Below are 14,721 nucleotides of genomic sequence, written 5' to 3'. Positions count from 1 at the left end.
AAGGAAAACATCGTGAGGAAACCTGCGTACATCTGCGAAGAAATTCAAAGGTGTATGTGAAGTCCCCAATCCGCATTGGGCTAGCGTGGGGACTATAGTCCAAGCCGTCTCACGCATGCGCCCAGCAGTGGCACGTATATACGCTGAATTATTATTTTATTACCTATATTATCATGTTTTGTGACCGTAATGTATTTTGTATCTGCAAAAGTGACTTGTTTTAATTTCTCTTCTTTAGTATCTGCACGGCAGAAAGAATATAATCCTAAACCCTCAGTTTATAGAATCACACGAAATTATTTTACTTATAAACGTCTAATAAGCAGTTATTAGTCTGCCCCAATCAGTGCTTGCACACGCCACGGTTCACGGGACATAATCCGTCGCCTCAAACAATGCACACCCAGACACTATTCTATTAGTCTAACTACCGAGCAATCGGCTCAAGCCGAACCACATCAAGGAAGCTTGTAAACGTGGAAATATTGATAAACATATAAAATTAAATATCAATTATTATCATTATCAGGCAACTAAAGCGCATAGATACATACATACATACAGCAGACGCCCACGGATCCGCCGAAATACCACACCACTCGGCCATGTTTTCGTGTATTTTTTTCTATCGATCATTTTTAGGGTTCCGTACCCAAAGGGTAAAAACGGGTCCCTATTACTAAGACTCCTCTGTCCGTCTGTACTAAAAAGTACGGAACGCTCGGTGGGCGAGTCCGACTCGCACTTGGCCGGTTTTTTTTCTTTCGAGAGCCAATTGTCTCTTACTTGTAGTTTGTTATTATTTAGCTATGGCCATATTTTTTTCTAAATGACATGTTTCTGCTTGTTCCAGATATGACCTTGTGTAGTGCAGTGTTCAGTGGTAGTGCGATGTCACCATGAAGCTGTGGAAAAGCCTGAAGATCTCTATCGGCAGCCGAGCTGACCCCAAGGCGTTTAGCCAGGATTTACCGCAGTGGGGGCAGGGGTATGAGCTGGATGGTAAGTTACCCTATAAATACTTAGTTACCCCTATAGTCTGTCTCTCTACTGGTCGAAGAAGGGAGAAGTAAGATCTAGCTGCTCCCTATTCCCTCCTTACTTAGTAATCCTGTCATTTTCAACTCTCATTTCATCGACTCCCATTTCTGTTCAATCTGTCGTTCTTCCGTGATTAAGCAACAGACATCCAAACATATAATGGCAGAAAGCGGGGCACATACCACGTAGAACCGATGCCCGCTGGGGCAGAAAGAATCAGCAGTGTTGCAAGCTGTGGAAGAGCCTGAAGATCTCCATCGACAGCCGAGCTGACCCCAAGGCGTTTAGCCAGGATTTACCACAGTGGGGCCAGGGGTATGAGCTGGATGGTATGCTTTTCCCCTATTGTTATAAGCAACGTAGGTGCTATTAAATTGTTATTAAAGATGTAGGTTATGTTTCTTACGACACATTTATAGCTAGATATCTGCCTAAGACACTAATAAGTATTTGAAAGAAGCGTAGGCAACCCTAGCGTTGTGTCGGCGCGCGCGGTGCGGGGAGCGGCGCGTTGAAGGTCACTCCATTTTATTTGTATGTAGGTATCAAAACGGTAGGTATTTGCGTTTTCTTTGAGAGATAAGTATCTGTTCGTAAGAACTATTATTTTAACTATATATAATCTGTGCCTCTGCGCTGTTGGCTTTGCCCCACGCACGCCTCCCAAAGATCCGGGACCCCCCTGGTCTCTAGACATGAAAAGATATACAAATAATAATAATGGGACAAGGTCAATATCTGTCTAGACGTCAGATATCGAAATGAACTTGAATAGCCAATAATCTAAAAGGAAACCCTACTTATATTATTGAATGTGATATATTTTGTAGGTAAGTATTTGTATATTTGTATCTCCATTTTAATAAGCGAAATTGAATGAAATGTTGATACAACAATTAGAAATTAATATTGGATTGTTACATTCTTAAAACAAATTGTAGTAAAAGTATAACCATCTTATATCCCTATTTAATATGCTTATCCCCTATAAAGTGCTTATCAATCAGTGCTAACCCGTAATACCTACTTAGTCACGTATAATTTGCTCCCACCGCAAAACGGTTATTATTTCGCAGATCAGCCACCAATATTATTGTTTTAATTAATATAGGTTTCCACAAAGTAACACCTTCGTTTCTAAATTATTCAAATTATACTACATTCCCGGAAAAGGGGGGCAAGGTCGCCCACGTACCACCGGGCCCATTTCTCGAATGGTATTAGTCTAATAATATTAGTCCACGAACTGTCAAATCGTATGGGTTGCCATGACAACACACTAATATTATTAGACTAATACCGTTCGAGGAATGGGCCCCAGGGTCCCGTTTCTCGAGCGATATTAGACTAATATTATTAGTCCATGAACTTTCCAATTGTATGGGTTGTCATGACAACACACTAATAATATTAGACTAATATCGTTCGAGAAATGGGCCCCTGGAGGCGCACAGTGGAAAAGGAGGCTGCACCAATTGGCCTCGGCTTGGCGGAGCTGGAGGAGGCCGCGTTGGACCGCGAAAAATGAAAATCCCTTCTGAGAGCCCCTTGTCCCTGATGAGGGATAACAGAATACCATCATCATCATCATACTACATTGGGTAGATAATTCTATGACACGAGTTTACAATTTCAATAACTTCTCTTAGTTCTTCTTTGGGTCTTGGTGGTCGTGGTAGCTCAGATGGCAGAGCACTGGGCTAGCGATCCAGTGGTCGTGGGTTCAAGTCCCACCCAAGACAATGAACTTTCTTTCAATTTGTTTCTAAGCTTAATAGCATCGTTCGCAGACGTTTCTGCTTGATACAAAATTAATTTCAATACCACCTGTTCCACAAAATGGGGCGTTTTCTATGAAAAGGTACCTTATTGTCGATGGCACTTACGCCGCACAGCGTCGCGCGGCATTGTATTTATATCGGAGCATCGTTAATAATGGCGCAAGCGCGATCGACAATAAGGTCTCTTTTTATAGAAAATACCACAAATGTGTTTCGTCGTTTCTTAAAATGTTCAATAAGGTATAATTACAGTTATTGTCCGCCATTTTGTTTTTGTTTTGACATAAAGGCAGGCAGATTCGGCATACGTTGATAATTGTAAAAAAAAATTCTATCAAATAATTTCTTAAGTATTTAATTTTTAACCAATTGAACGACCTTGTAACACACGTGTGATACTAACTCAATTTCGCTCGTGGCGAGTCAGTCAGTATCACACGTGTTAAAAAGCAATATGGGCATATAAGTAATTATGCATCATTTTGTTGTATGTTTGTGTTATTTTCATCATCATCATCATCAGTTATCAAACCATAGAAGCGGAGCGTGAATCTCGCGATCTAAACGCGTAAGCGCCATGAATTTTACGGCGCTTACGACGTTTTGGTCGCGTGGTACAGGTTGCGATTGCGACAATTTCATTGTTTGGTATGTCTTCTCTATAGTAATAATCACAGTGTCTACGTAGATATGGAAATATATACATATAATAATAATGTGGCAGTTTGTGTGCGTGTACATCAGTTTCCACGCGTACCTACTTACAAAGTTGAATTTCCCTCCCCTAGCCTCCTAAGTCCCAGCTTTTTTAAACGTCATAGTCCTAGTAGAGGCCTTTTGTTCATTTTTTTGCACATCCATACTTTAATATTATAAATGCGTAAGTCTGTCTGTCTGTCTGTCTGTCTGTGTGTTACCTCTTCACGCTTAAACCGCTGAACCGATTTAGTTGAAATTTGGTATACAGATAGTTTGAGTCCCGGGGACATAGGATACTTTTTATCCCAGAACTCACCCCTCAAGGGGGTGAAAAGGGGGGTGAAAATTTGTATGGGGAATCAATAACCGCTGAACCTATTTAGATGAAACTTGGTATGGGGATAGTTTGAGCTGTGGGAAAGGATATAGAATAATGTTATCCCCGAAATCATCCCTTAAGGGTGTAAAAAATAGGGTGGAAATGTATAGTGTTGACCAATTTGGGGGTGAAAAAAGGATGTATTAAAAAGCAGATTTGTTTAAGAATTAAGGTACACAAATTACTAATTCCAAGCAGACGAAGTCGCGGGCAAAAGCTAGTAATAAATATTTGCTGTCAGCCGAACAGACTATTAAATTTACAACCCTATGGACTGTCAGAATCAGAATATTCCGCGTGAGCATTCAAATTTGAAAGCGGATCGGTGTTTGTTACTATAGTAACTTACTTAATGCTGGGACTGAAGGGTGAATTTTATTATGTACAAAATTTGGTACCGCAGGACTTAGGAGGGAGGAAAATATGAGAGAATTGAATTATAAACACAGATATAAGCAAACAACAAAAATACACTTCAAGAATCTAAAAACCGCCCAAGTGAGAGTCGGACTCGCGCACGAAGGGTTCCGTACCATTACGTAAAAAAACGGCAAAAAAATCACGTTTGTTGTATGGGAGCCCTACTTAAATATTTATTTTATTCTGTTTTTAGTATTTAGAGTAGAATAGAATAGAATAAGATTTTATTCGTAAGCACAAACAAGACATTACATATGTCTATATTTGTAACACATGTGTGTGTTGTACATGTGTCTATATGTGTATGTATATTTGTTGTTATAGCGGAAACAGAAATACATCATCTGTGAAAATTTCAACTGTCTAGCTATCACGGTTCATGAGATACAGCCTTGTGACAGACATACAGACGGACAGTAATAGGGTCCCGTTTTTACCCTTTGGGCACGGAACCTTAAAAACCAAAGGCATATTCAAAGTAACAATCTTGAGCCAAATTGGCAAATCGTTGCAATCTCAGTCGTGGCCTGAGGCAGCAATACGAGAATATTGGATGCTCCAAGGAAATGTCGAAACAAAATTCGAAATTAGCCGAAATGAAGTCAAATAGACGGAGAGCTGGCAACGGAAAATGGTACATTATAATGAGAGCATCGAAACTTGACAGTTTGCTATACTACCCTTTTTTGGGTTCCGTACCCAAAGGGTAAAAACGGGACCCTATTACTAAGACTCCGCTGTCCGTCTGTCTGTCTGTCACCAGGCTGTATCTCATGAATCGTGATAGCTAGACAGTTGAAATTTTCACAGATGATGTATTTCTGTTACCGCTATAAAAACAAATACTAAAAAGTACGGAACCCTCGGTGGGCGAGTCCGACTCGCACTTGTCCGTTTTTTTTTGTTTTATGATAAAGGAGGCAAACGAGCAGAAGAATCGCCTGATTATCGTCGCTTATAACACCTGCAGAGAGTAGTTGCGGAAATACCGCAGGCGAGAGTTCATGTCGGCAGTTGTAAAATAACGTCTGACAATGTTATATTTGATTCCCGCTTTACCAAACCCTTGCTTTCTGCCTCGCACAGCTATTAAACCTGATGCTGGCACCACACTTCGCCTTATTTGGCAAATATTCGTGTTGCATCTCTTGCCTTTGGCATACAAAACAAAAGGGATGCAACACGAATATTTGCCAAATACAGCGAAGTGTGATGCTGGCATGATGATGCTAACATTATTCATTTCATAGTTATCGCTTGCGGTTTTTGTTTCAATAATGCGCAATGTTAATTATTCTAATCATAACATATATGACCGGCCTACACATGAGACAACTTCAGGACCTTTCTCGTATTTGGCTTTCCTTTTTTTTTCAACAAATTTCTGGCTTCGCCATTTTCCGGGGCCAGCTCTTAATCTACAAAATGCGGGGATTTCCGATAACGATGATTACTTTGCCTTTATATGTCATATTTAGACCGTAGTGAAACTGAATGGGTAATAGGAGCTTAGTAATCAGTGGTTGGGTTGAGGGACCTAATGTTAGTTTAATGGTCTTTGGTTTGATGATGGGCTGTTACTGTTCGGCTGATTCGATCCTATTTTTTTTAAGTGATCTTTCTTTAGGGAATAGGGAATTTTTGAAATGTAGGGAATTTGAATTTGTTTTTGTTTTGTATGAATGTAAGCATGCCACGTGTTTTTTGAATAAATTATGTTTGTTTATGTTTGTGTATGTTTGTTTATGTTTATGTTTATGTTTATGTTTATGTTTATGTTTATGTTTATGTTTATGTTTATGTTTATGTTTATGTTTATGTTTATGTTTATGTTTATGTTTGTATTTATGTCGATGCGGAATCAGCAAAAGCCGATAGAAAAAACCGTTATGTCTGCACAATAAGAGCAAAAAAGTCGTCATTCGGCTCGGCTCGCATCGGCCGACGCGCCGACGCCTCTTTCGCTCTTATCGCGCAGACATAAAGGTTTTTACAGAACATATGGTGCTACTTTCTCGCACTAGTGCGTAAAAGAACACTTTTCGTGCATATGTCGAAAGTTTAAACAGCCATAATTATGTACTGTAAAACGTACGAATAGGTAATTCGCAACTCGGTAATTTCCTCTTTTCCGCACTTGTATCGTAAATAACTATTTCTATCGGCTTTTGCCGATTCTGCGTCGACATATGTAGGTATGATTTAAGGATAACTCACTCTAGAATGGTCCAGGTCCGAGTCGAGGCGTCCGACACTTTTTTTTTTTAAATCATTGTTTAAAGAGCTTTGTCACTTTTGTGACGATGTCGCTCTGTGCGTATACAAAAATGTGACTATCTTCTATTTAGTTCAAGCGCAACAAGTTTGTATAAACATTTTGCATCCTCAGATAGTGGGTGCCCCAAAATTTGGTTGCAACCCCCAACTTCAAATAAGGTTACGTTCATATTCTTCCTCTCACTTTCGTTTCGGACACACTCCATGATGACATGGTATGCATCCTCCAAAATGTCACATTCGTCACAGTTTGGCGACGGCACCTTTTTCATTAGATACGCAAATTTATTTAATGGGATGTGTCCGGAACGTAGTCTAAATGCTAAAACTAGTTCGCGTCGACCCATGGACGAGTCCTCAAACCATGGATTTCTTAGAAGTTGTGGCTGTATCGTTTTATACCATATCGCCTTATCTACCGATCTACAATCAAAGTATTCACTTCACATTTGCCTACATTGTTTTTTGACTAGGTGAATTGAATCCATAAATGGAGGCAGGGCTCGGAACCGGTATTTTTTTAAAACCCCGAAATAGCCCAATATTTTGAATTTTTTTATGCTCATTACGTAGGACTGAATCATGTATTTAGGAAACAATTTTGCATTATTAAAACGTCCCATTAAAAATTAAATTATAAACAAAAGAACGAAAAAGAACGTTATAATACCGGTATTTTTGTATGGAGCAAATACCGGTTTCCGACCCCTGAATGTAGGTACTATACTAAACGGGATTCCGTCGCTAACCGCCTCATCATAAGTCATCAGTCATCGTAAGTCATCGTTTAAGGTTTAAGGTATTAAATCATTGGCTGAACGTTAACGAAACCTCTACGTTACAGCTTGAGCAAAAATGCTTTCGTACATCTGTCCGGTTGTTCCTGCGATGCGATGGTTGTTGAGCGATGATAATGACACTAATTTACGGAACTAGAAGTAAAGTTGCAGCCGGCTAACAGAACTAGAGCCGATAGAAAATAAAAACTAGGTTATTACAGTAAAACAATATTATATTAAAAATATGAACAATAAATTAAACAAATTTCTGTCAGTACCGAGTCTAAACCAATAAAATATCGTCACTGGCCCGAATTCCAATTTTCGTCGAGCCGAACGATGAATTCCGGCAGCGGGTGCTACTGCGGGCTACGCGGGCTCACCAGAAAATATCCAGAAAATAAGTAGCTTCAATCATGCCTCTTCAGTTTTAAACCAAAAGAAAGGGCTGCATTAGACGCAGCCCTCGAATAAACTTTTAAGACAAATCATAAGCATTAAGTCACATTAAATAAATAAAATCAGAGTTGTGCTATTTGCAAAAAAATTCGAACTGAAGAGGATCATTGCCGCATGGTTAAATGAAAGCTATTTTTGGCAGAAATTTACTTTAATGCTTTAAACTAACTATAGTTACCTACTTTTATACTGGTTACCTCTGATCAAACCGACCAAAATCGGCAAGCGATGATAATGACAGGTATGTTTAAGGAACCAGAAGGAATGTCTCGGGGTAATGTCGCATAGGTAAATGAAAGCTTTCAGGAGATTATATGGGATCTGCCTCTTACCTAAATAGGGGAGAATACTTAAGTAAGCATAGCTAATACTCATAATTGATGTCATTACTGGGTCTAATGCGATTAAATTTCATTATTTTACCTTGTTTCCGACGTTTCAGCTAGGTTGCTCTAGCTGTGGTCACGGAAGACTGACTGTTACACCTGGTAATGACATTAATTATGTGTACAAAACGCGAGAGTTTAGAGTGTTATACAGGGTGTCCCTAGCCATTGGACACAGCCGAAATGTACATATGCATTAGGGTATTTAGAACCAGAATACAAAGTATCATAACAACCGGTGTGTTAGTAGGTCCTGAGGTAATAAATAGACTAAGAAACCTTCTTCGACCTCTGTGATTATCTTTTTTATTTATGACACTAATAAGATTCTGACTTTTTACAAATGTCATCATTGCCGCTCATTTTCGAACAAATTGTCAAAAGCACTGCCAATGATTAATACAGTATGTTTCTTTTTGTTGTAGATTATTGGAAATAACTTTTGTTTGAAAAAATTTTTTTTATCTTCTGTTCTAATTTAAAAAAATATTAACGTTAGAGCATTCCTGAGAAGTAACCCTACGTGGGATTTTAGGGTTTGTCCAATGGCTAAGGTCACCCGTTTAAAAACTTTAACATTGTGATTTATGTCGTATAAAGATTTCCTCCTCTTTGTTCCTTCCTCATCTTAGATTTAAAATATAGAGCCGATGTCATTCGTGTCATTGAAACTGTTGGCGCAACATAAGTACCAGCGAAGACCAGTTGACGGCACATGACGTCACACGCATACGTCACGGCTCCCCGTTCCGCGTACCTACATTTTAGACTGCACCGTACAGCCGAAGCGGCTACACATATCAATTATTTTATATAGATATATCGAGTACCTAAACGTTACTTGTACCTATTAGTTGTTAAGTTAATTAAAAGAAGATTAGTACTATCCTGGAGTTCCTTCATTCTACATCAGAAGAGCTTAATTGAGGAGTACACCGAACATTTTGGCGACCGTCTTACTGTTGCTATGTGGACGCATAGCACGAATCTGCAATCTACTTACCAAGAATTTACGGGAGAAGAACGGAGCTGCTTTATTACCACCGGGATCTAGAGGAGGCGGAGTGGAATACCTACCAGAAAGTGTGATACCTAAGTGCCAAGCATCAAATTGGTGTGCGCGGAAGCCGACTTCTAGAACAAAAGGGAGGTTAGCCCGTTCCTTATCCTACCTAGTTTATTGTGTTAGCCCTGTAAAGTTTCGTTTGTGCGAGCAGATCTCATTTCTATATAGTTATATAATAATTAATCCAGATAAAGCATATTTGAACGCGTCGATATTAGCACTTAGTAACAAAAAATTATCATTACTTTAACGTTAAACCACATTTAGTTGCATATTTTTCCTTGTTTACGTTGCTATCTGGCCTGAAATAAACATAATATATAGATCTTTAAAATTACAAATAACTATTACGATTTGTAATTGCATCAGCCGTTTACCGTTATCGAGGCATAGGTACCTACATTTTCTTTGTACTTAAATATTGCATTTATTTTTTGAAATTAAAGTTGATAATCGTACAATCCTTAACTGTATCGCATCTCTTATCGCATTTAGCTATTGCATATAGGTTTATGTACGTAAATTATAGTATTACGGCCGAATATTCCAGGATCCCCGCCCCGTGCGCCCGCGCCGGCCCCCAAGTCGCCTGCGCCGAGATCTATTGTCCTGGTTATCAGCCGGTGAGACGTACAGCTGTTTCTTTTATAAGGCAATCGTACCTAACAGGTATTTATTGCACTATTTATTTAACCGCTTGACCTATATTCGTAATTAGTTTACAACATGTCTGACACAGAATTGAAGGCGAAAAGAGCATCGATTAAGGGTCGATTAACAACATTTAGGAACTATTTAGAAGAGTTTAGGAAATTAAAACAGGTATCTAAGGCAAATTTAAATGAAATTAAATTAAGATTGCGTAAACTGGATTTGTTGTTTGAGGAATATGATAAGATCCAGACAAACATTGAAGTGGGTGAATCCAAGGTTAAAACGGACGGACAACCAGCTAGCGAGCCGGATTTTAGTGAGCGGGAAAATACAGAAAAGTTATTCTTTTGTGCAATTAGTCAGGCGCAGGAATTGATCGCGGCTAATGAGCCTCGCTCCTCGCTGGATGGGGGCCCGGACGACGACGCGCGCTCGTCCCGTAGTGGGACGGACGCGGGTGGTGTACGGCTACCAACGATACGTCTGCCTAGCTTTGATGGTTCTACCAACAAATGGTTAGAGTTTCGCGATGTTTACATATCAATTGTTCACAACAATGATAATCTCAGTGATATTTGTAAGTTTCAATATTTAAAAGCATCCTTATTAGGAAGCGCAGCGTCTGTTATCCAATCGTTAGAAATATCGGCGGCTAACTATACCGTGGCTTGGAAACTAGTTTGCGATAGATTTGATAACAAGCGCCAGCTAATTCATACTCACCTTAAATCACTTTTTGATGTGTCTTTGCTAGGAAGGGAGTCTGATAAGTCTTTGCGTTTTCTAATTGATCATGTTTCGAAACATTTGAGGGCTTTAAATAGTTTAGGTGAAAAAACAGATAACTGGGACACACTTATTATATTTATGTTCGCAAGTAAACTGGATACTGCCACTTGCACGAAGTGGGAAGAGTATAGAAATAGCTTAGCGGAAAATCCTACTCTGGATAATTTTTATGAGTTTTTACGTCAGAGGGCCGATGTGTTGGAAATGATTTCGGCGACAACCACTAGTGAGAAAGCTCAGAATAAGCAAGTTTATAAGCGAATGGATAAAGTGCAAAAATCATTTGTTGCCGCGGCGAGCGATTCCAACACATCGAGCAACTCAAACATAAATAACGCGCGAGTATGTCGTGTATGTAACGGTGATCATGTTATTTATAACTGCGAAAAATTAAATCAAATGTCAGTTGATGAGCGAAATGCATTGATAAAAACTTTAAAAGTGTGTATTAACTGTTTCCGAGGTGGGCATTTTGCACACCAATGTAAGGCAAGTCCTTGTGCTATTTGTAAGCGTAAACACAACACTCTTCTACACAAAACTATGACGTCGGATAAGCAGAAGGACGGAGGTGAGAAGGAGTATGCTGTGTGTGCGCCCATATCGTTATCAGTCTGCGGCGATAGTGAGGTCTTGATGTCCACTGCAGTTATTTTAGTTAGAAACGAAAAAACAAATGCAATGCATGAGGCTCGTTGTTATCTTGATTGTGGTTCACAATCTAATTTTATATCTGAGGCGCTGGTGGAGAAGTTAGGCATGCAGGGTGAGGATACAGACGTCAACATTACGGGTATTAAAGATATTTCGTTTGATGTCAAAAAGCACTGCGCGGTAACTATTCAAGCGCGTAATCGTAGTGTTAAGGGTCCTTGTGCGCGAGTTGATGCCTACATTCTCTCTCAGATAATGAAACCCTTACCGTCAGAGGAAGTGGATATCTCAGATATTGAAATCCCTCAAAATATCACATTAGCAGACCCAGGCTGGTACAAGCCTGCAGAAATAGACATACTGGTAGGCGGTGCGATATTTTGGGACTTAATCCGCAATGGACAAATTAAGCTTGGTCGCAATAAGCCTATATTGCAAAATTCCATATTTGGTTGGTTAGTGGTAGGAAAAACAATGTTAACTGCTGAGAGTAGTAAAACAAAAACTGAGCATTGTGGTTTCAGTAGGGAAATACGCGATCAGCTAAGTAAGTTTTGGGAGTTGGAGGAAGTGCCAGCTGCACCAGTGTTGTCCCCAGAAGAGGAGGCGTGCGAAGAACATTTCAAGCAAAACACACGACGCTTAGCTGATGGCAGATTTTGCGTCACGCTGCCCTTGAAAAATCAACCAGATGTTCTGGGGGACTCATATAGAATAGCAAGGAAACGGTTTGATTCTTTGGAGCACCGGTTTAGAAGGCAGCCTGATGTAAAATCGCAATATGTAGACTTTATTAAGGAATATGCACAGTTGAACCACTTATCAGAGAGCAAGAAGCCTGAAAGGGCCAATTTTCTGCCCCACCACCCAATTTTAAAGGAGCAAAGTGAATCTACGAAGTGTCGCGTAGTTTTCGACGCTTCAGCTCGGACTGATACAGGCTACTCGCTCAATGACATTCTCATGGTGGGTGCCGCGATTCAAGACGACATTTTTTCTATTCTAATACGATTTCGTCAACACGCTTTCATATTCACAGGAGATATAGAAAAAATGTATCGGCAAGTAATCGTGGAACCTTCACAGAGACACCTTCAAATGATATTATGGCGTGAAAATGAAGGCGAGCGCATGAAGTATCTAGCCCTGAATACTTTGACGTATGGCACGTCAAGTGCGCCGTTCCTAAGCACGAGATGCCTAGCCCAACTGGGCTACGAATGCAATGATCCTTTGATAAAGGAGGTGATTGTCCATGATTTTTACATAGACGATTTGATAACTGGTACGGATGATGAAGGACAATTACTAAGTCTTTATCAAGGGGTCAACAAAACATTGAGTTCAGCTCATTTTAATTTGAGGAAGTTGAAAAGCAATTCTGGGCAATTTATTTGTGAAGTAATGGAGACAAATAGTTCTGAACAGGATAACTTGAAAATATCAAGTCAAAGTAACACGCTAGGCGTGGAGTGGAACCCAAATGCTGACAGCATATTAATAAAATGTTCGAAGTTGCAAATGTTAGATAACCATGTAAAATACACTAAAAGGGCCGTCCTATCTGTAGCTTCAAGTATATTTGATCCCTTAGGACTGTTGAGTGTATGCGTTATTCTATGCAAAATCTTTTTGCAATCATTGTGGTCACAGAAATTGGACTGGGATCAAGAAATACCCCAGGCGCCGAACTGTATCTGGACCAGATTTGTCAACAATATTAATTACTTAAAGGAAATAAGCATTCCACGCCACGCCAGCTGTAGAAATACAGTTGAAATTCAAATCCATGCATTTTCGGATGCCTCTTTAAAGGCATATGCAGGATGTATTTATTTAAGATCAATAGATGGGTTAGGAAATTGTACGGTTCGACTTTTGTGCGCTAAGACAAAGGTCGCACCTTTGAAGCCGACGACTATCCCAAGATTGGAGCTTTGTGCGTCCTTACTAGTTTCGCGTCTGTGTGAAAAGGTTGTGCAAGCTTTACGCTGTAATATCGCAAACAGATATTTTTGGTCAGACAGTAAAATCGTCTTGGGTTGGTTGCGCATTCCTGCAAACAAGCTGTGTACTTTTGTGTCGCATCGGGTCGCAGAGATAAATGATAAGTGTTCGAATGCTGCATGGATGTATGTCCCTTCCGCACAAAACCCGAGTGACCTTGCCTCACGAGGCGTGTTTCCAGACGAGCTACAGTCGTTGTCACTGTGGTGGGAGGGACCTGCATTCCTGCAGGATACAATTGATCAGTGGCCAGAGCAAACTGAAGCGATAGAAAAGAGCTTACCTGAGTTACGGGTATATGCGGCAAGAGTTGAAAAGCCGACAGTACCGATTATCGACATGTCAAATTATTCCAGTTTTGTTAAACTTAGAAGGATATTCGCGTACATGTGTCGATTTATCAATAGCTTGCGGCGTAAACAAAATTGTGAAGCTAACAGATCATTAACTGTGGACGAGCTTGAACAAGCAGAGTCCAAGTTAGCTTATTTGTCACAAAAAGAAAGCTTTCCTAACTATGAAAGCAATCAAAGGTCTATTGTTGGATCAGGTAAATTAACTCCTTTTGTCGATGACTCAGGATTAATTCGAGTAGGGGGAAGATTAGATAACTCTGATTATGATTTCGACAAAAAACACCCTATACTTTTGGATGGTAAACATCAGTTTACTCAATTGTTATTTCGATATTTCCACGTCAAACTGTTACACGCACCGCCACAACTTCTTCTGTCAGTCATTCGCGAACACTATTGGCCTTTAAATGGCAGAGTACTTGCTAGACGTACTTACAATAATTGCACTCGTTGCAAAAGAATGAAAGGAGAAGTAGCCCAGCAAATCATGGGAAACTTGCCAGCTCAGCGGGTAACACCTGGACATGCATTTGAGGTGGTAGGTACTGATTTTGCCGGTCCATTTCTTGTGAGTGACAGAAAAGGTCGTGGTGCGAAACTCAGTAAGAGTTACCTATGTGTTTTCATAGATTTTAAGATTAAGGCAGTTCATCTCGAACTTGTAAGTTCTCTGAGCACAGAAGATTTTATTTTAGCATTGCGTCGCTTCATATCTCGACGAGGAATGCCTCGAGAGATATTTTGCGACAATGGGAGAAACTTCGTAGGCGCCAGTCGCGCGATAGGCGAGTTTCTCAATGCTGCCTCCAGTTCTGTGTCAGATGCATTTGTAGACGATAAGATAGTGTTTCATTTTTCACCTGCGTACGCTCCAAATTTTGGAGGCCTTTACGAAGCAGCTGTCCGGTCTGCGAAATTTCATATAAAAAGGGTGGTAGGCAATACTCACTTAACTTTCCAAGAATTGACATCAT

General features: G+C 39.9%; 2 long non-coding RNA genes and 1 other non-coding gene across 3 annotated transcripts in view; all 3 read left to right on the top strand.

Moving 5' to 3' along the window:
* Positions 1-14,721, top strand: part of LOC134742690 (uncharacterized) — a 272,093-nt gene that overhangs the window by 94,759 nt on the left and 162,613 nt on the right. The gene's annotated exons all lie outside the window — the stretch shown is intronic.
* LOC134742691 (uncharacterized) overlaps positions 1-14,721 on the top strand; it is a 132,675-nt gene that overhangs the window by 24,459 nt on the left and 93,495 nt on the right. The window lies entirely within an intron of this gene.
* Trnaa-agc (transfer RNA alanine (anticodon AGC)) lies at positions 2,711-2,783 on the top strand. The gene has a single exon. It is a non-coding gene; the product is annotated as a tRNA-Ala (tRNA).

This window comes from Cydia strobilella, chromosome 7 (assembly GCF_947568885.1).
Source record: "Cydia strobilella chromosome 7, ilCydStro3.1, whole genome shotgun sequence".
In the NCBI taxonomy this organism is placed as follows: Eukaryota; Metazoa; Arthropoda; class Insecta; order Lepidoptera; family Tortricidae; genus Cydia; species Cydia strobilella.
This window is presented reverse-complemented; position numbering and strand designations above follow the sequence as displayed.